This window comes from Electrophorus electricus, chromosome 13, assembly GCF_041902795.1.
Source record: "Electrophorus electricus isolate QZ-2024a chromosome 13, ASM4190279v1, whole genome shotgun sequence".
Lineage (NCBI taxonomy): Eukaryota > Metazoa > Chordata > Actinopteri > Gymnotiformes > Gymnotidae > Electrophorus > Electrophorus electricus.
In genome coordinates this window covers 18,678,738-18,701,102 of record NC_137509.1, presented here as the reverse complement: position 1 = coordinate 18,701,102, position 22,365 = coordinate 18,678,738, and the positions used below count along the sequence as shown (strand labels likewise).

At 36.0% G+C, this 22,365-nt stretch overlaps 3 non-coding genes and 12 pseudogenes across 3 annotated transcripts; all 15 read right to left on the bottom strand.

The window, feature by feature from the left end:
• Positions 1-131: 131 nt before the first annotated feature.
• On the bottom strand, positions 132-250 carry LOC145647608 (5S ribosomal RNA). Its single transcript, XR_014116363.1, has one exon. It is a non-coding gene; the product is annotated as a 5S ribosomal RNA (ribosomal RNA).
• A 1,545-nt stretch (positions 251-1,795) lies between these two features.
• On the bottom strand, positions 1,796-1,914 carry LOC145645595 (5S ribosomal RNA; annotated as a pseudogene).
• Positions 1,915-3,460: 1,546 nt separating this feature from the next.
• LOC145648595 (5S ribosomal RNA) lies at positions 3,461-3,579 on the bottom strand (annotated as a pseudogene).
• Positions 3,580-5,124: 1,545 nt separating this feature from the next.
• Positions 5,125-5,243, bottom strand: LOC145645584 (5S ribosomal RNA; annotated as a pseudogene).
• Positions 5,244-6,348: 1,105 nt separating this feature from the next.
• On the bottom strand, positions 6,349-6,467 carry LOC145649251 (5S ribosomal RNA). The gene has a single exon (XR_014116564.1). It is a non-coding gene; the product is annotated as a 5S ribosomal RNA (ribosomal RNA).
• A 1,546-nt stretch (positions 6,468-8,013) lies between these two features.
• LOC145648594 (5S ribosomal RNA) lies at positions 8,014-8,132 on the bottom strand (annotated as a pseudogene).
• A 1,982-nt stretch (positions 8,133-10,114) lies between these two features.
• Positions 10,115-10,233, bottom strand: LOC145649140 (5S ribosomal RNA). Its single transcript, XR_014116553.1, has one exon. It is a non-coding gene; the product is annotated as a 5S ribosomal RNA (ribosomal RNA).
• Positions 10,234-11,339: 1,106 nt separating this feature from the next.
• On the bottom strand, positions 11,340-11,458 carry LOC145648593 (5S ribosomal RNA; annotated as a pseudogene).
• Positions 11,459-13,440: 1,982 nt separating this feature from the next.
• On the bottom strand, positions 13,441-13,559 carry LOC145645573 (5S ribosomal RNA; annotated as a pseudogene).
• Positions 13,560-14,664: 1,105 nt separating this feature from the next.
• On the bottom strand, positions 14,665-14,783 carry LOC145645562 (5S ribosomal RNA; annotated as a pseudogene).
• Positions 14,784-15,888: 1,105 nt separating this feature from the next.
• On the bottom strand, positions 15,889-16,007 carry LOC145645551 (5S ribosomal RNA; annotated as a pseudogene).
• A 1,546-nt stretch (positions 16,008-17,553) lies between these two features.
• LOC145648592 (5S ribosomal RNA) lies at positions 17,554-17,672 on the bottom strand (annotated as a pseudogene).
• Positions 17,673-19,217: 1,545 nt separating this feature from the next.
• LOC145645540 (5S ribosomal RNA) lies at positions 19,218-19,336 on the bottom strand (annotated as a pseudogene).
• A 1,105-nt stretch (positions 19,337-20,441) lies between these two features.
• Positions 20,442-20,560, bottom strand: LOC145647013 (5S ribosomal RNA; annotated as a pseudogene).
• Positions 20,561-21,665: 1,105 nt separating this feature from the next.
• On the bottom strand, positions 21,666-21,784 carry LOC145647012 (5S ribosomal RNA; annotated as a pseudogene).
• Between the last annotated feature and the right edge of the window lie 581 nt (positions 21,785-22,365).

Below are 22,365 nucleotides of genomic sequence, written 5' to 3'. Positions count from 1 at the left end.
AATGAAAGTGATGCAAAAAAAACTTACAGCATCGGCTATTCCCAGGTGCTAACAGATAGTTTTTTTTAGTAATCACTGCACTTCACATTTGAGCATGTCAGCTTGAAAGTAAATTAAAGTGATGCAAGAAAAGCTTACAGCACCTGGTATTCCTAGGTAGGGTCCCACCTCAGTACTATCCAGGCCCAAACTTGCTTAGCTTCCAAGGTCAGATGAGATTGGGCGTTCTCAAGCTGGTGTGGCCGTAAGCCTTGTACGCTTGCTCAAATTGCCTAATCATAGCAAATATGATCAAAGACCAATCTGACAATTTTTTTTATTAATCCCTGCACTTGACATTCTAGAATGTTATCTTGAATGTAATTAAATGATGCAATAAAAGCTTACAATACGGAGCTGGTATACGGAGGCACTAATTATTCACTGCACTTCAAATTTGAACATGATAGCTTGAACATAAATTAAAGGGATGCAATACAATCTTACAGCACCTGCTATTCCCTGGTACTAAAATATTTCTATTTAATCTGTACACTTCACATACAAGCTTGTCAGTTGCAGATTAAAGTAAAGTGATGCAACAAAAACTTACAGCATCTGCTATTCCCAGGTGCTAACAGATAGTTTTTTTAATTAATCACTGCATTTCACATCCTAGCATGTCATCTTGACAGTAAATTAAAGTGATGCAAGAGAAGCTTACAGCATCTCGTAGTCCAATGTGCTAACATATAGTTTTTTGATGAATCACTGCACTTCACATTCAGGCATGTGAGTTGGAGAGTAAATGAAAGTGATGCAAAAAAAACTTACAGCATCTGCTTTTCCCAGGTGCTAACAGATAGTTTGAGTTAATTATTCATTGCACTTCAAATTTGAACATGATAGCTTGAACATAAATTAAAGGGATGCAATACAATCTTACAGCACCTGCTATTCCCTGGTACTAAAATATTTCTATTTAATCTGTACACTTCACATACAAGCTTGTCAGTTGCAGATTAAAGTAAAGTGATGCAACAAAAACTTATAGCATCTGCTATTCCCAGGTGCTAACAGATAGTTTTTTTAATTAATCACTGCATTTCACATCCTAGCATGTCATCTTGACAGTAAATTAAAGTGATGCAAGAGAAGCTTACAGCATCTCGTAGTCCAATGTGCTAACATATAGTTTTGTGATGAATCACTGCACTTCACATTCAGGCATGTGAGTTGGAGAGTAAATGAAAGTGATGCAAAAAAAACTTACAGCATCTGCTATTCCCAGGTGCTAACAGATAGTCTGAGTTAATTATTCACTGCACTTCAAATTTGAACATGATAGCTTGAACATAAATTAAAGGGATGCAATACAATCTTACAGCACCTGCTATTCCCTGGTACTAAAATATTTCTATTTAATCTGTACACTTCACATACAAGCTTGTCAGTTGCAGATTAAAGTAAAGTGATGCAACAAAAACTTACAGCATTTGCTATTCCCAGGTGCTAACAGATAGTTTTTTTAATTAATCACTGCACTTCACATCCTAGCATGTCATCTTGAAAGTAAATTAAAGTGATGCAAGAGAAGCTTACAGCATCTCGTAGTCCAAGGTGCTAACAGATAGATTTTTGAGGAATCACTGCACTTCACATTCAGGCATGTGAGTTGGAGAGTAAATGAAAGTGATGCAAAAAAAACTTACAGCATCTGCTATTCCCAGGTGCTAACAGATAGTTTTTTTTATTAATCACTGCACTTCACATTTGAGCATGTCAGCTTGAAAGTAAATTAAAGTGATGCAAGAAAAGCTTACAGCACCTGGTATTCCTAGGTAGGGTCCCACCTCAGTACTATTCAGGCCCAAACTTGCTTAGCTTCCAAGGTCAGATGAGATTGGGCGTTCTCAAGCTGGTGTGGCCGTAAGCCTTAAACACTTACTCAAATTGCCTAATCATAGCAAATATGATCAAAGACCAATCTGACAATTTTTTTTATTAATCCCTGCACTTGACATTCTAGAATGTTATCTTGAATGTAATTAAATGATGCAATAAAAGCTTACAATACGGAGCTGGTATACTGAGGCACTAATTATTCACTGCACTTCAAATTTGAACATGATAGATTGAACATAAATTAAAGGGATGCAAACAATCTTACAGCACCTGCTATTCCCTGGTACTAAAATATTTCTATTTAATCTGTACACTTCACATACAAGCTTGTCACTTGCAGATTAAAGTAAAGTGATGCAACAAAAACTTACAGCATCTGCTATTCCCAGGTGCTAACAGATAGTTTTTTTAATTAATCACTGCATTTCACATCCTAGCATGTCATCTTGACAGTAAATTAAAGTGATGCAAGAGAAGCTTACAGCATCTCGTAGTCCAATGTGCTAACATATAGTTTTGTGATGAATCACTGCACTTCACATTCAGGCATGTGAGTTGGAGAGTAAATGAAAGTGATGCAAAAAAAAACTTACAGCATCTGCTATTCCCAGGTGCTAACAGATAGTTTGAGTTAATTATTCATTGCACTTCAAATTTGAACATGATAGCTTGAACATAAATTAAAGGGATGCAATACAATCTTACAGCACCTGCTATTCCCTGGTACTAAAATATTTCTATTTAATCTGTACACTTCACATACAAGCTTGTCAGTTGCAGATTAAAGTAAAGTGATGCAACAAAAACTTACAGCATCTGCTATTCCCAGGTGCTAACAGATAGTTTTTTTAATTAATCACTGCATTTCACATCCTAGCATGTCATCTTGACAGTAAATTAAAGTGATGCAAGAGAAGCTTACAGCATCTCGTAGTCCAATGTGCTAACATATAGTTTTTTGATGAATCACTGCACTTCACATTCAGGCATGTGAGTTGGAGAGTAAATGAAAGTGATGCAAAAAAAACTTACAGCATCTGCTATTCCCAGGTGCTAACAGATAGTTTGAGTTAATTATTCACTGCACTTCAAATTTGAACATGATAGCTTGAACATAAATTAAAGGGATGCAATACAATCTTACAGCACCTGCTATTCCCTGGTACTAAAATATTTCTATTTAATCTGTACACTTCACATACAAGCTTGTCAGTTGCAGATTAAAGTAAAGTGATGCAACAAAAACTTACAGCATTTGCTATTCCCAGGTGCTAACAGATAGTTTTTTTTAATTAATCACTGCACTTCACATCCTAGCATGTCATCTTGAAAGTAAATTAAAGTGATGCAAGAGAAGCTTACAGCATCTCGTAGTCCAAGGTGCTAACAGATAGATTTTTGAGGAATCACTGCACTTCACATTCAGGCATGTGAGTTGGAGAGTAAATGAAAGTGATGCAAAAAAAACTTACAGCATCTGCTATTCCCAGGTGCTAACAGATAGTTTTTTTTATTAATCACTGCACTTCACATTTGAGCATGTCAGCTTGAAAGTAAATTAAAGTGATGCAAGAAAAGCTTACAGCACCTGGTATTCCTAGGTAGGGTCCCACCTCAGTACTATTCAGGCCCAAACTTGCTTAGCTTCCAAGGTCAGAGGAGATTGGGCGTTCTCAAGCTGGTGTGGCCGTAAGCCTTAAACACTTACTCAAATTGCCTAATCATAGCAAATATGATCAAAGACCAATCTGACAATTTTTTTTATTAATCCCTGCACTTGACATTCTAGAATGTTATCTTGAATGTAATTAAATGATGCAATAAAAGCTTACAATACGGAGCTGGTATACGGAGGCACTAATTATTCACTGCACTTCAAATTTGAACATGATAGCTTGAACATAAATTAAAGGGATGCAAACAATCTTACAGCACCTGCTATTCCCTGGTACTAAAATATTTCTATTTAATCTGTACACTTCACATACAAGCTTGTCAGTTGCAGATTAAAGTAAAGTGATGCAACAAAAACTTACAGCATCTGCTATTCCCAGGTGCTAACAGATAGTTTTTTTAATTAATCACTGCATTTCACATCCTAGCATGTCATCTTGACAGTAAATTAAAGTGATGCAAGAGAAGCTTACAGCATCTCGTAGTCCAATGTGCTAACATATAGTTTTGTGATGAATCACTGCACTTCACATTCAGGCATGTGAGTTGGAGAGTAAATGAAAGTGATGCAAAAAAAAACTTACAGCATCTGCTATTCCCAGGTGCTAACAGATAGTTTGAGTTAATTATTCATTGCACTTCAAATTTGAACATGATAGCTTGAACATAAATTAAAGGGATGCAATACAATCTTACAGCACCTGCTATTCCCTGGTACTAAAATATTTCTATTTAATCTGTACACTTCACATACAAGCTTGTCAGTTGCAGATTAAAGTAAAGTGATGCAACAAAAACTTACAGCATCTGCTATTCCCAGGTGCTAACAGATAGTTTTTTTAATTAATCACTGCATTTCACATCCTAGCATGTCATCTTGACAGTAAATTAAAGTGATGCAAGAGAAGCTTACAGCATCTCGTAGTCCAATGTGCTAACATATAGTTTTTTGATGAATCACTGCACTTCACATTCAGGCATGTGAGTTGGAGAGTAAATGAAAGTGATGCAAAAAAAACTTACAGCATCTGCTATTCCCAGGTGCTAACAGATAGTTTGAGTTAATTATTCACTGCACTTCAAATTTGAACATGATAGCTTGAACATAAATTAAAGGGATGCAATACAATCTTACAGCACCTGCTATTCCCTGGTACTAAAATATTTCTATTTAATCTGTACACTTCACATACAAGCTTGTCAGTTGCAGATTAAAGTAAAGTGATGCAACAAAAACTTACAGCATTTGCTATTCCCAGGTGCTAACAGATATTTTTTTTAATTAATCACTGCACTTCACATCCTAGCATGTCATCTTGAAAGTAAATTAAAGTGATGCAAGAGAAGCTTACAGCATCTCGTAGTCCAAGGTGCTAACAGATAGATTTTTGAGGAATCACTGCACTTCACATTCAGGCATGTGAGTTGGAGAGTAAATGAAAGTGATGCAAAAAAAACTTACAGCATCTGCTATTCCCAGGTGCTAACAGATAGTTTTTTTTATTAATCACTGCACTTCACATTTGAGCATGTCAGCTTGAAAGTAAATTAAAGTGATGCAAGAAAAGCTTACAGCACCTGGTATTCCTAGGTAGGGTCCCACCTCAGTACTATTCAGGCCCAAACTTGCTTAGCTTCCAAGGTCAGATGAGATTGGGCGTTCTCAAGCTGGTGTGGCCGTAAGCCTTAAACACTTACTCAAATTGCCTAATCATAGCAAATATGATCAAAGACCAATCTGACAATTTTTTTTATTAATCCCTGCACTTGACATTCTAGAATGTTATCTTGAATGTAATTAAATGATGCAATAAAAGCTTACAATACGGAGCTGGTATACTGAGGCACTAATTATTCACTGCACTTCAAATTTGAACATGATAGATTGAACATAAATTAAAGGGATGCAAACAATCTTACAGCACCTGCTATTCCCTGGTACTAAAATATTTCTATTTAATCTGTACACTTCACATACAAGCTTGTCAGTTGCAGATTAAAGTAAAGTGATGCAACAAAAACTTACAGCATCTGCTATTCCCAGGTGCTAACAGATAGTTTTTTTAATTAATCACTGCATTTCACATCCTAGCATGTCATCTTGACAGTAAATTAAAGTGATGCAAGAGAAGCTTACAGCATCTCGTAGTCCAATGTGCTAACATATAGTTTTTTGATGAATCACTGCACTTCACATTCAGGCATGTGAGTTGGAGAGTAAATGAAAGTGATGCAAAAAAAACTTACAGCATCTGCTATTCCCAGGTGCTAACAGATAGTTTGAGTTAATTATTCACTGCACTTCAAATTTGAACATGATAGCTTGAACATAAATTAAAGGGATGCAATACAATCTTACAGCACCTGCTATTCCCTGGTACTAAAATATTTCTATTTAATCTGTACACTTCACATACAAGCTTGTCAGTTGCAGATTAAAGTAAAGTGATGCAACAAAAACTTACAGCATTTGCTATTCCCAGGTGCTAACAGATATTTTTTTTAATTAATCACTGCACTTCACATCCTAGCATGTCATCTTGAAAGTAAATTAAAGTGATGCAAGAGAAGATTACAGCATCTCGTAGTCCAAGGTGCTAACAGATAGATTTTTGAGGAATCACTGCACTTCACATTCAGGCATGTGAGTTGGAGAGTAAATGAAAGTGATGCAAAAAAAACTTACAGCATCTGCTATTCCCAGGTGCTAACAGATAGTTTTTTTTATTAATCACTGCACTTCACATTTGAGCATGTCAGCTTGAAAGTAAATTAAAGTGATGCAAGAAAAGCTTACAGCACCTGGTATTCCTAGGTAGGGTCCCACCTCAGTACTATTCAGGCCCAAACTTGCTTAGCTTCCAAGGTCAGATGAGATTGGGCGTTTTCAAGCTGGTGTGGCCGTAAGCCTTAAACACTTACTCAAATTGCCTAATCATAGCAAATATGATCAAAGACCAATCTGACAATTTTTTTTATTAATCCCTGCACTTGACATTCTAGAATGTTATCTTGAATGTAATTAAATGATGCAATAAAAGCTTACAATACGGAGCTGGTATACGGAGGCACTAATTATTCACTGCACTTCAAATTTGAACATGATAGCTTGAACATAAATTAAAGGGATGCAAACAATCTTACAGCACCTGCTATTCCCTGGTACTAAAATATTTCTATTTAATCTGTACACTTCACATACAAGCTTGTCAGTTGCAGATTAAAGTAAAGTGATGCAACAAAAACTTACAGCATCTGCTATTCCCAGGTGCTAACAGATAGTTTTTTTAATTAATCACTGCATTTCACATCCTAGCATGTCATCTTGACAGTAAATTAAAGTGATGCAAGAGAAGCTTACAGCATCTCGTAGTCCAATGTGCTAACATATAGTTTTGTGATGAATCACTGCACTTCACATTCAGGCATGTGAGTTGGAGAGTAAATGAAAGTGATGCAAAAAAAAACTTACAGCATCTGCTATTCCCAGGTGCTAACAGATAGTTTGAGTTAATTATTCATTGCACTTCAAATTTGAACATGATAGCTTGAACATAAATTAAAGGGATGCAATACAATCTTACAGCACCTGCTATTCCCTGGTACTAAAATATTTCTATTTAATCTGTACACTTCACATACAAGCTTGTCAGTTGCAGATTAAAGTAAAGTGATGCAACAAAAACTTACAGCATCTGCTATTCCCAGGTGCTAACAGATAGTTTTTTTAATTAATCACTGCATTTCACATCCTAGCATGTCATCTTGACAGTAAATTAAAGTGATGCAAGAGAAGCTTACAGCATCTCGTAGTCCAATGTGCTAACATATAGTTTTTTGATGAATCACTGCACTTCACATTCAGGCATGTGAGTTGGAGAGTAAATGAAAGTGATGCAAAAAAAACTTACAGCATCTGCTATTCCCAGGTGCTAACAGATAGTTTGAGTTAATTATTCACTGCACTTCAAATTTGAACATGATAGCTTGAACATAAATTAAAGGGATGCAATACAATCTTACAGCACCTGCTATTCCCTGGTACTAAAATATTTCTATTTAATCTGTACACTTCACATACAAGCTTGTCAGTTGCAGATTAAAGTAAAGTGATGCAACAAAAACTTACAGCATTTGCTATTCCCAGGTGCTAACAGATAGTTTTTTTTAATTAATCACTGCACTTCACATCCTAGCATGTCATCTTGAAAGTAAATTAAAGTGATGCAAGAGAAGCTTACAGCATCTCGTAGTCCAAGGTGCTAACAGATAGATTTTTGAGGAATCACTGCACTTCACATTCAGGCATGTGAGTTGGAGAGTAAATGAAAGTGATGCAAAAAAAACTTACAGCATCTGCTATTCCCAGGTGCTAACAGATAGTTTTTTTTATTAATCACTGCACTTCACATTTGAGCATGTCAGCTTGAAAGTAAATTAAAGTGATGCAAGAAAAGCTTACAGCACCTGGTATTCCTAGGTAGGGTCCCACCTCAGTACTATTCAGGCCCAAACTTGCTTAGCTTCCAAGGTCAGAGGAGATTGGGCGTTCTCAAGCTGGTGTGGCCGTAAGCCTTAAACACTTACTCAAATTGCCTAATCATAGCAAATATGATCAAAGACCAATCTGACAATTTTTTTTATTAATCCCTGCACTTGACATTCTAGAATGTTATCTTGAATGTAATTAAATGATGCAATAAAAGCTTACAATACGGAGCTGGTATACGGAGGCACTAATTATTCACTGTACTTCAAATTTGAACATGATAGCTTGAACATAAATTAAAGGGATGCAAACAATCTTACAGCACCTGCTATTCCCTGGTACTAAAATATTTCTATTTAATCTGTACACTTCACATACAAGCTTGTCAGTTGCAGATTAAAGTAAAGTGATGCAACAAAAACTTACAGCATCTGCTATTCCCAGGTGCTAACAGATAGTTTTTTTAATTAATCACTGCATTTCACATCCTAGCATGTCATCTTGACAGTTAATTAAAGTGATGCAAGAGAAGCTTACAGCATCTCGTAGTCCAATGTGCTAACATATAGTTTTTTGATGAATCACTGCACTTCACATTCAGGCATGTGAGTTGGAGAGTAAATGAAAGTGATGCAAAAAAAACTTACAGCATCTGCTATTCCCAGGTGCTAACAGATAGTTTGAGTTAATTATTCACTGCACTTCAAATTTGAATATGATAGCTTGAACATAAATTAAAGGGATGCAATACAATCTTACAGCACCTGCTATTCCCTGGTACTAAAATATTTCTATTTAATCTGTACACTTCACATACAAGCTTGTCAGTTGCAGATTAAAGTAAAGTGATACAACAAAAACTTACAGCATCTGCTATTCCCAGGTGCTAACAGATAGTTTTTTTAATTAATCACTGCATTTCACATCCTAGCATGTCATCTTGACAGTAAATTAAAGTGATGCAAGAGAAGCTTACAACATCTCGTAGTCCAAGGTGCTAACATATAGTTTTTTGATGAATCACTGCACTTCACATTCAGGCATGTGAGTTGGAGAGTAAATGAAAGTGATGCAAAAAAAACTTACAGCATCTGCTATTCCCAGGTGCTAAAAGATAGTTTGAGTTAATTATTCACTGCACTTCAAATTTGAACATGATAGCTTGAACATAAATTAAAGGGATGCAATACAATCTTACAGCACCTGCTATTCCCTGGTACTAAAATATTTCTATTTAATCTGTACACTTCACATACAAGCTTGTCAGTTGCAGATTAAAGTAAAGTGATACAACAAAAACTTACAGCATCTGCTATTCCCAGGTGCTAACAGATAGTTTTTTTAATTAATCACTGCATTTCACATCCTAGCATGTCATTTTGACAGTAAATTAAAGTGATGCAAGAGAAGCTTACAACATCTCGTAGTCCAAGGTGCTAACATATAGTTTTTTGATGAATCACTGCACTTCACATTCAGGCATGTGAGTTGGAGAGTAAATGAAAGTGATGCAAAAAAAACTTACAGCATCTGCTATTCCCAGGTGCTAACAGATAGTTTGAGTTAATTATTCACTGCACTTCAAATTTGAACATGATAGCTTGAACATAAATTAAAGGGATGCAATACAATCTTACAGCACCTGCTATTCCCTGGTACTAAAATATTTCTATTTAATCTGTACACTTCACATACAAGCTTGTCAGTTGCAGATTAAAGTAAAGTGATGCAACAAAAACTTACAGCATTTGCTATTCCCAGGTGCTAACAGATATTTTTTTTAATTAATCACTGCACTTCACATCCTAGCATGTCATCTTGAAAGTAAATTAAAGTGATGCAAGAGAAGCTTACAGCATCTCGTAGTCCAAGGTGCTAACAGATAGATTTTTGAGGAATCACTGCACTTCACATTCAGGCATGTGAGTTGGAGAGAAATGAAAGTGATGCAAAAAAAACTTACAGCATCTGCTATTCCCAGGTGCTAACAGATAGTTTTTTTTATTAATCACTGCACTTCACATTTGAGCATGTCAGCTTGAAAGTAAATTAAAGTGATGCAAGAGAAGCTTACAGCACCTGGTATTCCTAGGTAGGGTCCCACCTCAGTACTATTCAGGCCCAAACTTGCTTAGCTTCCAAGGTCAGATGAGATTGGGCGTTTTCAAGCTGGTGTGGCCGTAAGCCTTAAACACTTACTCAAATTGCCTAATCATAGCAAATATGATCAAAGACCAATCTGACAATTTTTTTTATTAATCCCTGCACTTGACATTCTAGAATGTTATCTTGAATGTAATTAAATGATGCAATAAAAGCTTACAATACGGAGCTGGTATACGGAGGCACTAATTATTCACTGCACTTCAAATTTGAACATGATAGCTTGAACATAAATTAAAGGGATGCAAACAATCTTACAGCACCTGCTATTCCCTGGTACTAAAATATTTCTATTTAATCTGTACACTTCACATACAAGCTTGTCAGTTGCAGATTAAAGTAAAGTGATGCAACAAAAACTTACAGCATCTGCTATTCCCAGGTGCTAACAGATAGTTTTTTTAATTAATCACTGCATTTCACATCCTAGCATGTCATCTTGACAGTAAATTAAAGTGATGCAAGAGAAGCTTACAGCATCTCGTAGTCCAATGTGCTAACATATAGTTTTGTGATGAATCACTGCACTTCACATTCAGGCATGTGAGTTGGAGAGTAAATGAAAGTGATGCAAAAAAAAACTTACAGCATCTGCTATTCCCAGGTGCTAACAGATAGTTTGAGTTAATTATTCATTGCACTTCAAATTTGAACATGATAGCTTGAACATAAATTAAAGGGATGCAATACAATCTTACAGCACCTGCTATTCCCTGGTACTAAAATATTTCTATTTAATCTGTACACTTCACATACAAGCTTGTCAGTTGCAGATTAAAGTAAAGTGATGCAACAAAAACTTACAGCATCTGCTATTCCCAGGTGCTAACAGATAGTTTTTTTAATTAATCACTGCATTTCACATCCTAGCATGTCATCTTGACAGTAAATTAAAGTGATGCAAGAGAAGCTTACAGCATCTCGTAGTCCAATGTGCTAACATATAGTTTTTTGATGAATCACTGCACTTCACATTCAGGCATGTGAGTTGGAGAGTAAATGAAAGTGATGCAAAAAAAACTTACAGCATCTGCTATTCCCAGGTGCTAACAGATAGTTTTTTTTATTAATCACTGCACTTCACATTTGAGCATGTCAGCTTGAAAGTAAATTAAAGTGATGCAAGAAAAGCTTACAGCACCTGGTATTCCTAGGTAGGGTCCCACCTCAGTACTATTCAGGCCCAAACTTGCTTAGCTTCCAAGGTCAGAGGAGATTGGGCGTTCTCAAGCTGGTGTGGCCGTAAGCCTTAAACACTTACTCAAATTGCCTAATCATAGCAAATATGATCAAAGACCAATCTGACAATTTTTTTTATTAATCCCTGCACTTGACATTCTAGAATGTTATCTTGAATGTAATTAAATGATGCAATAAAAGCTTACAATACGGAGCTGGTATACGGAGGCACTAATTATTCACTGTACTTCAAATTTGAACATGATAGCTTGAACATAAATTAAAGGGATGCAAACAATCTTACAGCACCTGCTATTCCCTGGTACTAAAATATTTCTATTTAATCTGTACACTTCACATACAAGCTTGTCAGTTGCAGATTAAAGTAAAGTGATGCAACAAAAACTTACAGCATCTGCTATTCCCAGGTGCTAACAGATAGTTTTTTTAATTAATCACTGCATTTCACATCCTAGCATGTCATCTTGACAGTTAATTAAAGTGATGCAAGAGAAGCTTACAGCATCTCGTAGTCCAATGTGCTAACATATAGTTTTTTGATGAATCACTGCACTTCACATTCAGGCATGTGAGTTGGAGAGTAAATGAAAGTGATGCAAAAAAAACTTACAGCATCTGCTATTCCCAGGTGCTAACAGATAGTTTGAGTTAATTATTCACTGCACTTCAAATTTGAACATGATAGCTTGAACATAAATTAAAGGGATGCAATACAATCTTACAGCACCTGCTATTCCCTGGTACTAAAATATTTCTATTTAATCTGTACACTTCACATACAAGCTTGTCAGTTGCAGATTAAAGTAAAGTGATACAACAAAAACTTACAGCATCTGCTATTCCCAGGTGCTAACAGATAGTTTTTTTAATTAATCACTGCATTTCACATCCTAGCATGTCATCTTGACAGTAAATTAAAGTGATGCAAGAGAAGCTTACAACATCTCGTAGTCCAAGGTGCTAACATATAGTTTTTTGATGAATCACTGCACTTCACATTCAGGCATGTGAGTTGGAGAGTAAATGAAAGTGATGCAAAAAAAACTTACAGCATCTGCTATTCCCAGGTGCTAAAAGATAGTTTGAGTTAATTATTCACTGCACTTCAAATTTGAACATGATAGCTTGAACATAAATTAAAGGGATGCAATACAATCTTACAGCACCTGCTATTCCCTGGTACTAAAATATTTCTATTTAATCTGTACACTTCACATACAAGCTTGTCAGTTGCAGATTAAAGTAAAGTGATACAACAAAAACTTACAGCATCTGCTATTCCCAGGTGCTAACAGATAGTTTTTTTAATTAATCACTGCATTTCACATCCTAGCATGTCATCTTGACAGTAAATTAAAGTGATGCAAGAGAAGCTTACAACATCTCGTAGTCCAAGGTGCTAACATATAGTTTTTTGATGAATCACTGCACTTCACATTCAGGCATGTGAGTTGGAGAGTAAATGAAAGTGATGCAAAAAAAACTTACAGCATCTGCTATTCCCAGGTGCTAACAGATAGTTTGAGTTAATTATTCACTGCACTTCAAATTTGAACATGATAGCTTGAACATAAATTAAAGGGATGCAATACAATCTTACAGCACCTGCTATTCCCTGGTACTAAAATATTTCTATTTAATCTGTACACTTCACATACAAGCTTGTCAGTTGCAGATTAAAGTAAAGTGATGCAACAAAAACTTACAGCATTTGCTATTCCCAGGTGCTAACAGATATTTTTTTTAATTAATCACTGCACTTCACATCCTAGCATGTCATCTTGAAAGTAAATTAAAGTGATGCAAGAGAAGCTTACAGCATCTCGTAGTCCAAGGTGCTAACAGATAGATTTTTGAGGAATCACTGCACTTCACATTCAGGCATGTGAGTTGGAGAGAAATGAAAGTGATGCAAAAAAAACTTACAGCATCTGCTATTCCCAGGTGCTAACAGATAGTTTTTTTTATTAATCACTGCACTTCACATTTGAGCATGTCAGCTTGAAAGTAAATTAAAGTGATGCAAGAAAAGCTTACAGCACCTGGTATTCCTAGGTAGGGTCCCACCTCAGTACTATTCAGGCCCAAACTTGCTTAGCTTCCAAGGTCAGATGAGATTGGGCGTTCTCAAGCTGGTGTGGCCGTAAGCCTTAAACACTTACTCAAATTGCCTAATCATAGCAAATATGATCAAAGACCAATCTGACAATTTTTTTTATTAATCCCTGCACTTGACATTCTAGAATGTTATCTTGAATGTAATTAAATGATGCAATAAAAGCTTACAATACGGAGCTGGTATACTGAGGCACTAATTATTCACTGCACTTCAAATTTGAACATGATAGATTGAACATAAATTAAAGGGATGCAAACAATCTTACAGCACCTGCTATTCCCTGGTACTAAAATATTTCTATTTAATCTGTACACTTCACATACAAGCTTGTCAGTTGCAGATTAAAGTAAAGTGATGCAACAAAAACTTACAGCATCTGCTATTCCCAGGTGCTAACAGATAGTTTTTTTAATTAATCACTGCATTTCACATCCTAGCATGTCATCTTGACAGTAAATTAAAGTGATGCAAGAGAAGCTTACAGCATCTCGTAGTCCAATGTGCTAACATATAGTTTTTTGATGAATCACTGCACTTCACATTCAGGCATGTGAGTTGGAGAGTAAATGAAAGTGATGCAAAAAAAACTTACAGCATCTGCTATTCCCAGGTGCTAACAGATAGTTTGAGTTAATTATTCACTGCACTTCAAATTTGAACATGATAGCTTGAACATAAATTAAAGGGATGCAATACAATCTTACAGCACCTGCTATTCCCTGGTACTAAAATATTTCTATTTAATCTGTACACTTCACATACAAGCTTGTCAGTTGCAGATTAAAGTAAAGTGATGCAACAAAAACTTACAGCATTTGCTATTCCCAGGTGCTAACAGATAGTTTTTTTAATTAATCACTGCACTTCACATCCTAGCATGTCATCTTGAAAGTAAATTAAAGTGATGCAAGAGAAGCTTACAGCATCTCGTAGTCCAAGGTGCTAACAGATAGATTTTTGAGGAATCACTGCACTTCACATTCAGGCATGTGAGTTGGAGAGTAAATGAAAGTGATGCAAAAAAAACTTACAGCATCTGCTATTCCCAGGTGCTAACAGATAGTTTTTTTTATTAATCACTGCACTTCACATTTGAGCATGTCAGCTTGAAAGTAAATTAAAGTGATGCAAGAAAAGCTTACAGCACCTGGTATTCCTAGGTAGGGTCCCACCTCAGTACTATTCAGGCCCAAACTTGCTTAGCTTCCAAGGTCAGATGAGATTGGGCGTTCTCAAGCTGGTGTGGCCGTAAGCCTTAAACACTTACTCAAATTGCCTAATCATAGCAAATATGATCAAAGACCAATCTGACAATTTTTTTTATTAATCCCTGCACTTGACATTCTAGAATGTTATCTTGAATGTAATTAAATGATGCAATAAAAGCTTACAATACGGAGCTGGTATACTGAGGCACTAATTATTCACTGCACTTCAAATTTGAACATGATAGATTGAACATAAATTAAAGGGATGCAAACAATCTTACAGCACCTGCTATTCCCTGGTACTAAAATATTTCTATTTAATCTGTACACTTCACATACAAGCTTGTCAGTTGCAGATTAAAGTAAAGTGATGCAACAAAAACTTACAGCATCTGCTATTCCCAGGTGCTAACAGATAGTTTTTTTAATTAATCACTGCATTTCACATCCTAGCATGTCATCTTGACAGTAAATTAAAGTGATGCAAGAGAAGCTTACAGCATCTCGTAGTCCAATGTGCTAACATATAGTTTTTTGATGAATCACTGCACTTCACATTCAGGCATGTGAGTTGGAGAGTAAATGAAAGTGATGCAAAAAAAACTTACAGCATCTGCTATTCCCAGGTGCTAACAGATAGTTTGAGTTAATTATTCACTGCACTTCAAATTTGAACATGATAGCTTGAACATAAATTAAAGGGATGCAATACAATCTTACAGCACCTGCTATTCCCTGGTACTAAAATATTTCTATTTAATCTGTACACTTCACATACAAGCTTGTCAGTTGCAGATTAAAGTAAAGTGATGCAACAAAAACTTACAGCATTTGCTATTCCCAGGTGCTAACAGATAGTTTTTTTAATTAATCACTGCACTTCACATCCTAGCATGTCATCTTGAAAGTAAATTAAAGTGATGCAAGAGAAGCTTACAGCATCTCGTAGTCCAAGGTGCTAACAGATAGATTTTTGAGGAATCACTGCACTTCACATTCAGGCATGTGAGTTGGAGAGTAAATGAAAGTGATGCAAAAAAAACTTACAGCATCTGCTATTCCCAGGTGCTAACAGATAGTTTTTTTTATTAATCACTGCACTTCACATTTGAGCATGTCAGCTTGAAAGTAAATTAAAGTGATGCAAGAAAAGCTTACAGCACCTGGTATTCCTAGGTAGGGTCCCACCTCAGTACTATTCAGGCCCAAACTTGCTTAGCTTCCAAGGTCAGATGAGATTGGGCGTTCTCAAGCTGGTGTGGCCGTAAGCCTTAAACACTTACTCAAATTGCCTAATCATAGCAAATATGATCAAAGACCAATCTGACAATTTTTTTTATTAATCCCTGCACTTGACATTCTAGAATGTTATCTTGAATGTAATTAAATGATGCAATAAAAGCTTACAATACGGAGCTGGTATACGGAGGCACTAATTATTCACTGCACTTCAAATTTGAACATGATAGCTTGAACATAAATTAAAGGGATGCAAACAATCTTACAGCACCTGCTATTCCCTGGTACTAAAATATTTCTATTTAATCTGTACACTTCACATACAAGCTTGTCAGTTGCAGATTAAAGTAAAGTGATGCAACAAAAACTTACAGCATCTGCTATTCCCAGGTGCTAACAGATAGTTTTTTTAATTAATCACTGCATTTCACATCCTAGCATGTCATCTTGACAGTAAATTAAAGTGATGCAAGAGAAGCTTACAGCATCTCGTAGTCCAATGTGCTAACATATAGTTTTGTGATGAATCACTGCACTTCACATTCAGGCATGTGAGTTGGAGAGTAAATGAAAGTGATGCAAAAAAAAACTTACAGCATCTGCTATTCCCAGGTGCTAACAGATAGTTTGAGTTAATTATTCATTGCACTTCAAATTTGAACATGATAGCTTGAACATAAATTAAAGGGATGCAATACAATCTTACAGCACCTGCTATTCCCTGGTACTAAAATATTTCTATTTAATCTGTACACTTCACATACAAGCTTGTCAGTTGCAGATTAAAGTAAAGTGATGCAACAAAAACTTACAGCATCTGCTATTCCCAGGTGCTAACAGATAGTTTTTTTAATTAATCACTGCATTTCACATCCTAGCATGTCATCTTGACAGTAAATTAAAGTGATGCAAGAGAAGCTTACAGCATCTCGTAGTCCAATGTGCTAACATATAGTTTTTTGATGAATCACTGCACTTCACATTCAGGCATGTGAGTTGGAGAGTAAATGAAAGTGATGCAAAAAAAACTTACAGCATCTGCTATTCCCAGGTGCTAACAGATAGTTTGAGTTAATTATTCACTGCACTTCAAATTTGAACATGATAGCTTGAACATAAATTAAAGGGATGCAATACAATCTTACAGCACCTGCTATTCCCTGGTACTAAAATATTTCTATTTAATCTGTACACTTCACATACAAGCTTGTCAGTTGCAGATTAAAGTAAAGTGATGCAACAAAAACTTACAGCATTTGCTATTCCCAGGTGCTAACAGATAGTTTTTTTTAATTAATCACTGCACTTCACATCCTAGCATGTCATCTTGAAAGTAAATTAAAGTGATGCAAGAGAAGCTTACAGCATCTCGTAGTCCAAGGTGCTAACAGATAGATTTTTGAGGAATCACTGCACTTCACATTCAGGCATGTGAGTTGGAGAGTAAATGAAAGTGATGCAAAAAAAACTTACAGCATCTGCTATTCCCAGGTGCTAACAGATAGTTTTTTTTATTAATCACTGCACTTCACATTTGAGCATGTCAGCTTGAAAGTAAATTAAAGTGATGCAAGAAAAGCTTACAGCACCTGGTATTCCTAGGTAGGGTCCCACCTCAGTACTATTCAGGCCCAAACTTGCTTAGCTTCCAAGGTCAGAGGAGATTGGGCGTTCTCAAGCTGGTGTGGCCGTAAGCCTTAAACACTTACTCAAATTGCCTAATCATAGCAAATATGATCAAAGACCAATCTGACAATTTTTTTTATTAATCCCTGCACTTGACATTCTAGAATGTTATCTTGAATGTAATTAAATGATGCAATAAAAGCTTACAATACGGAGCTGGTATACGGAGGCACTAATTATTCACTGCACTTCAAATTTGAACATGATAGCTTGAACATAAATTAAAGGGATGCAAACAATCTTACAGCACCTGCTATTCCCTGGTACTAAAATATTTCTATTTAATCTGTACACTTCACATACAAGCTTGTCAGTTGCAGATTAAAGTAAAGTGATGCAACAAAAACTTACAGCATCTGCTATTCCCAGGTGCTAACAGATAGTTTTTTTAATTAATCACTGCATTTCACATCCTAGCATGTCATCTTGACAGTAAATTAAAGTGATGCAAGAGAAGCTTACAGCATCTCGTAGTCCAATGTGCTAACATATAGTTTTGTGATGAATCACTGCACTTCACATTCAGGCATGTGAGTTGGAGAGTAAATGAAAGTGATGCAAAAAAAAACTTACAGCATCTGCTATTCCCAGGTGCTAACAGATAGTTTGAGTTAATTATTCATTGCACTTCAAATTTGAACATGATAGCTTGAACATAAATTAAAGGGATGCAATACAATCTTACAGCACCTGATATTCCCTGGTACTAAAATATTTCTATTTAATCTGTACACTTCACATACAAGCTTGTCAGTTGCAGATTAAAGTAAAGTGATGCAACAAAAACTTACAGCATCTGCTATTCCCAGGTGCTAACAGATAGTTTTTTTAATTAATCACTGCATTTCACATCCTAGCATGTCATCTTGACAGTAAATTAAAGTGATGCAAGAGAAGCTTACAGCATCTCGTAGTCCAATGTGCTAACATATAGTTTTTTGATGAATCACTGCACTTCACATTCAGGCATGTGAGTTGGAGAGTAAATGAAAGTGATGCAAAAAAAACTTACAGCATCTGCTATTCCCAGGTGCTAACAGATAGTTTGAGTTAATTATTCACTGCACTTCAAATTTGAACATGATAGCTTGAACATAAATTAAAGGGATGCAATACAATCTTACAGCACCTGCTATTCCCTGGTACTAAAATATTTCTATTTAATCTGTACACTTCACATACAAGCTTGTCAGTTGCAGATTAAAGTAAAGTGATGCAACAAAAACTTACAGCATTTGCTATTCCCAGGTGCTAACAGATAGTTTTTTTAATTAATCACTGCACTTCACATCCTAGCATGTCATCTTGAAAGTAAATTAAAGTGATGCAAGAGAAGCTTACAGCATCTCGTAGTCCAAGGTGCTAACAGATAGATTTTTGAGGAATCACTGCACTTCACATTCAGGCATGTGAGTTGGAGAGTAAATGAAAGTGATGCAAAAAAAACTTACAGCATCTGCTATTCCCAGGTGCTAACAGATAGTTTTTTTTATTAATCACTGCACTTCACATTTGAGCATGTCAGCTTGAAAGTAAATTAAAGTGATGCAAGAAAAGCTTACAGCACCTGGTATTCCTAGGTAGGGTCCCACCTCAGTACTATTCAGGCCCAAACTTGCTTAGCTTCCAAGGTCAGATGAGATTGGGCGTTCTCAAGCTGGTGTGGCCGTAAGCCTTAAACACTTACTCAAATTGCCTAATCATAGCAAATATGATCAAAGACCAATCTGACAATTTTTTTTATTAATCCCTGCACTTGACATTCTAGAATGTTATCTTGAATGTAATTAAATGATGCAATAAAAGCTTACAATACGGAGCTGGTATACTGCGGCACTAATTATTCACTGCACTTCAAATTTGAACATGATAGATTGAACATAAATTAAAGGGATGCAAACAATCTTACAGCACCTGCTATTCCCTGGTACTAAAATATTTCTATTTAATCTGTACACTTCACATACAAGCTTGTCAGTTGCAGATTAAAGTAAAGTGATGCAACAAAAACTTACAGCATCTGCTATTCCCAGGTGCTAACAGATAGTTTTTTTAATTAATCACTGCATTTCACATCCTAGCATGTCATCTTGACAGTAAATTAAAGTGATGCAAGAGAAGCTTACAGCATCTCGTAGTCCAATGTGCTAACATATAGTTTTTTGATGAATCACTGCACTTCACATTCAGGCATGTGAGTTGGAGAGTAAATGAAAGTGATGCAAAAAAAACTTACAGCATCTGCTATTCCCAGGTGCTAACAGATAGTTTGAGTTAATTATTCACTGCACTTCAAATTTGAACATGATATCTTGAACATAAATTACAGGGATGCAATACAATCTTACAGCACCTGCTATTCCCTGGTACTAAAATATTTCTATTTAATCTGTACACTTCACATACAAGCTTGTCAGTTGCAGATTAAAGTAAAGTGATGCAACAAAAACTTACAGCATTTGCTATTCCCAGGTGCTAACAGATAGTTTTTTTAATTAATCACTGGACTTCACATCCTAGCATGTCATCTTGAAAGTAAATTAAAGTGATGCAAGAGAAGCTTACAGCATCTCGTAGTCCAAGGTGCTAACAGATAGATTTTTGAGGAATCACTGCACTTCACATTCAGGCATGTGAGTTGGAGAGTAAATGAAAGTGATGCAAAAAAAACTTACAGCATCTGCTATTCCCAGGTGCTAACAGATAGTTTTTTTTATTAATCACTGCACTTCACATTTGAGCATGTCAGCTTGAAAGTAAATTAAAGTGATGCAAGAAAAGCTTACAGCACCTGGTATTCCTAGGTAGGGTCCCACCTCAGTACTATTCAGGCCCAAACTTGCTTAGCTTCCAAGGTCAGATGAGATTGGGCGTTCTCAAGCTGGTGTGGCTGTAAGCCTTAAACACTTACTCAAATTGTCTAATCATAGCAAATATGATCAAAGACCAATCTGACAATTTTTTTTATTAATCCCTGCACTTGACATTCTAGAATGTTATCTTGAATGTAATTAAATGATGCAATAAAAGCTTACAATACGGAGCTGGTATACGGAGGCACTAATTATTCACTGCACTTCAAATTTGAACATGATAGCTTGAACATAAATTAAAGGGATGCAAACAATCTTACAGCACCTGCTATTCCCTGGTACTAAAATATTTCTATTTAATCTGTACACTTCACATACAAGCTTGTCAGTTGCAGATTAAAGTAAAGTGATGCAACAAAAACTTACAGCATCTGCTATTCCCAGGTGCTAACAGATAGTTTTTTTAATTAATCACTGCATTTCACATCCTAGCATGTCATCTTGACAGTAAATTAAAGTGATGCAAGAGAAGCTTACAGCATCTCGTAGTCCAATGTGCTAACATATAGTTTTGTGATGAATCACTGCACTTCACATTCAGGCATGTGAGTTGGAGAGTAAATGAAAGTGATGCAAAAAAAACTTACAGCATCTGCTATTCCCAGGTGCTAACAGATAGTTTGAGTTAATTATTCACTGCACTTCAAATTTGAACATGATAGCTTGAACATAAATTAAAGGGATGCAATACAATCTTACAGCACCTGCTATTCCCTGGTACTAAAATATTTCTATTTAATCTGTACACTTCACATACAAGCTTGTCAGTTGCAGATTAAAGTAAAGTGATGCAACAAAAACTTACAGCATTTGCTATTCCCAGGTGCTAACAGATAGTTTTTTTAATTAATCACTGCACTTCACATCCTAGCATGTCATCTTGAAAGTAAATTAAAGTGATGCAAGAGAAGCTTACAGCATCTCGTAGTCCAAGGTGCTAACAGATAGATTTTTGAGGAATCACTGCACTTCACATTCAGGCATGTGAGTTGGAGAGTAAATGAAAGTGATGCAAAAAAAACTTACAGCATCTGCTATTCCCAGGTGCTAACAGATAGTTTTTTTTATTAATCACTGCACTTCACATTTGAGCATGTCAGCTTGAAAGTAAATTAAAGTGATGCAAGAAAAGCTTACAGCACCTGGTATTCCTAGGTAGGGTCCCACCTCAGTACTATTCAGGCCCAAACTTGCTTAGCTTCCAAGGTCAGATGAGATTGGGCGTTCTCAAGCTGGTGTGGCTGTAAGCCTTAAACACTTACTCAAATTGTCTAATCATAGCAAATATGATCAAAGACCAATCTGACAATTTTTTTTATTAATCCCTGCACTTGACATTCTAGAATGTTATCTTGAATGTAATTAAATGATGCAATAAAAGCTTACAATACGGAGCTGGTATACGGAGGCACTAATTATTCACTGCACTTCAAATTTGAACATGATAGCTTGAACATAAATTAAAGGGATGCAAACAATCTTACAGCACCTGCTATTCCCTGGTACTAAAATATTTCTATTTAATCTGTACACTTCACATACAAGCTTGTCAGTTGCAGATTAAAGTAAAGTGATGCAACAAAAACTTACAGCATCTGCTATTCCCAGGTGCTAACAGATAGTTTTTTTAATTAATCACTGCATTTCACATCCTAGCATGTCATCTTGACAGTAAATTAAAGTGATGCAAGAGAAGCTTACAGCATCTCGTAGTCCAATGTGCTAACATATAGTTTTGTGATGAATCACTGCACTTCACATTCAGGCATGTGAGTTGGAGAGTAAATGAAAGTGATGCAAAAAAAACTTACAGCATCTGCTATTCCCAGG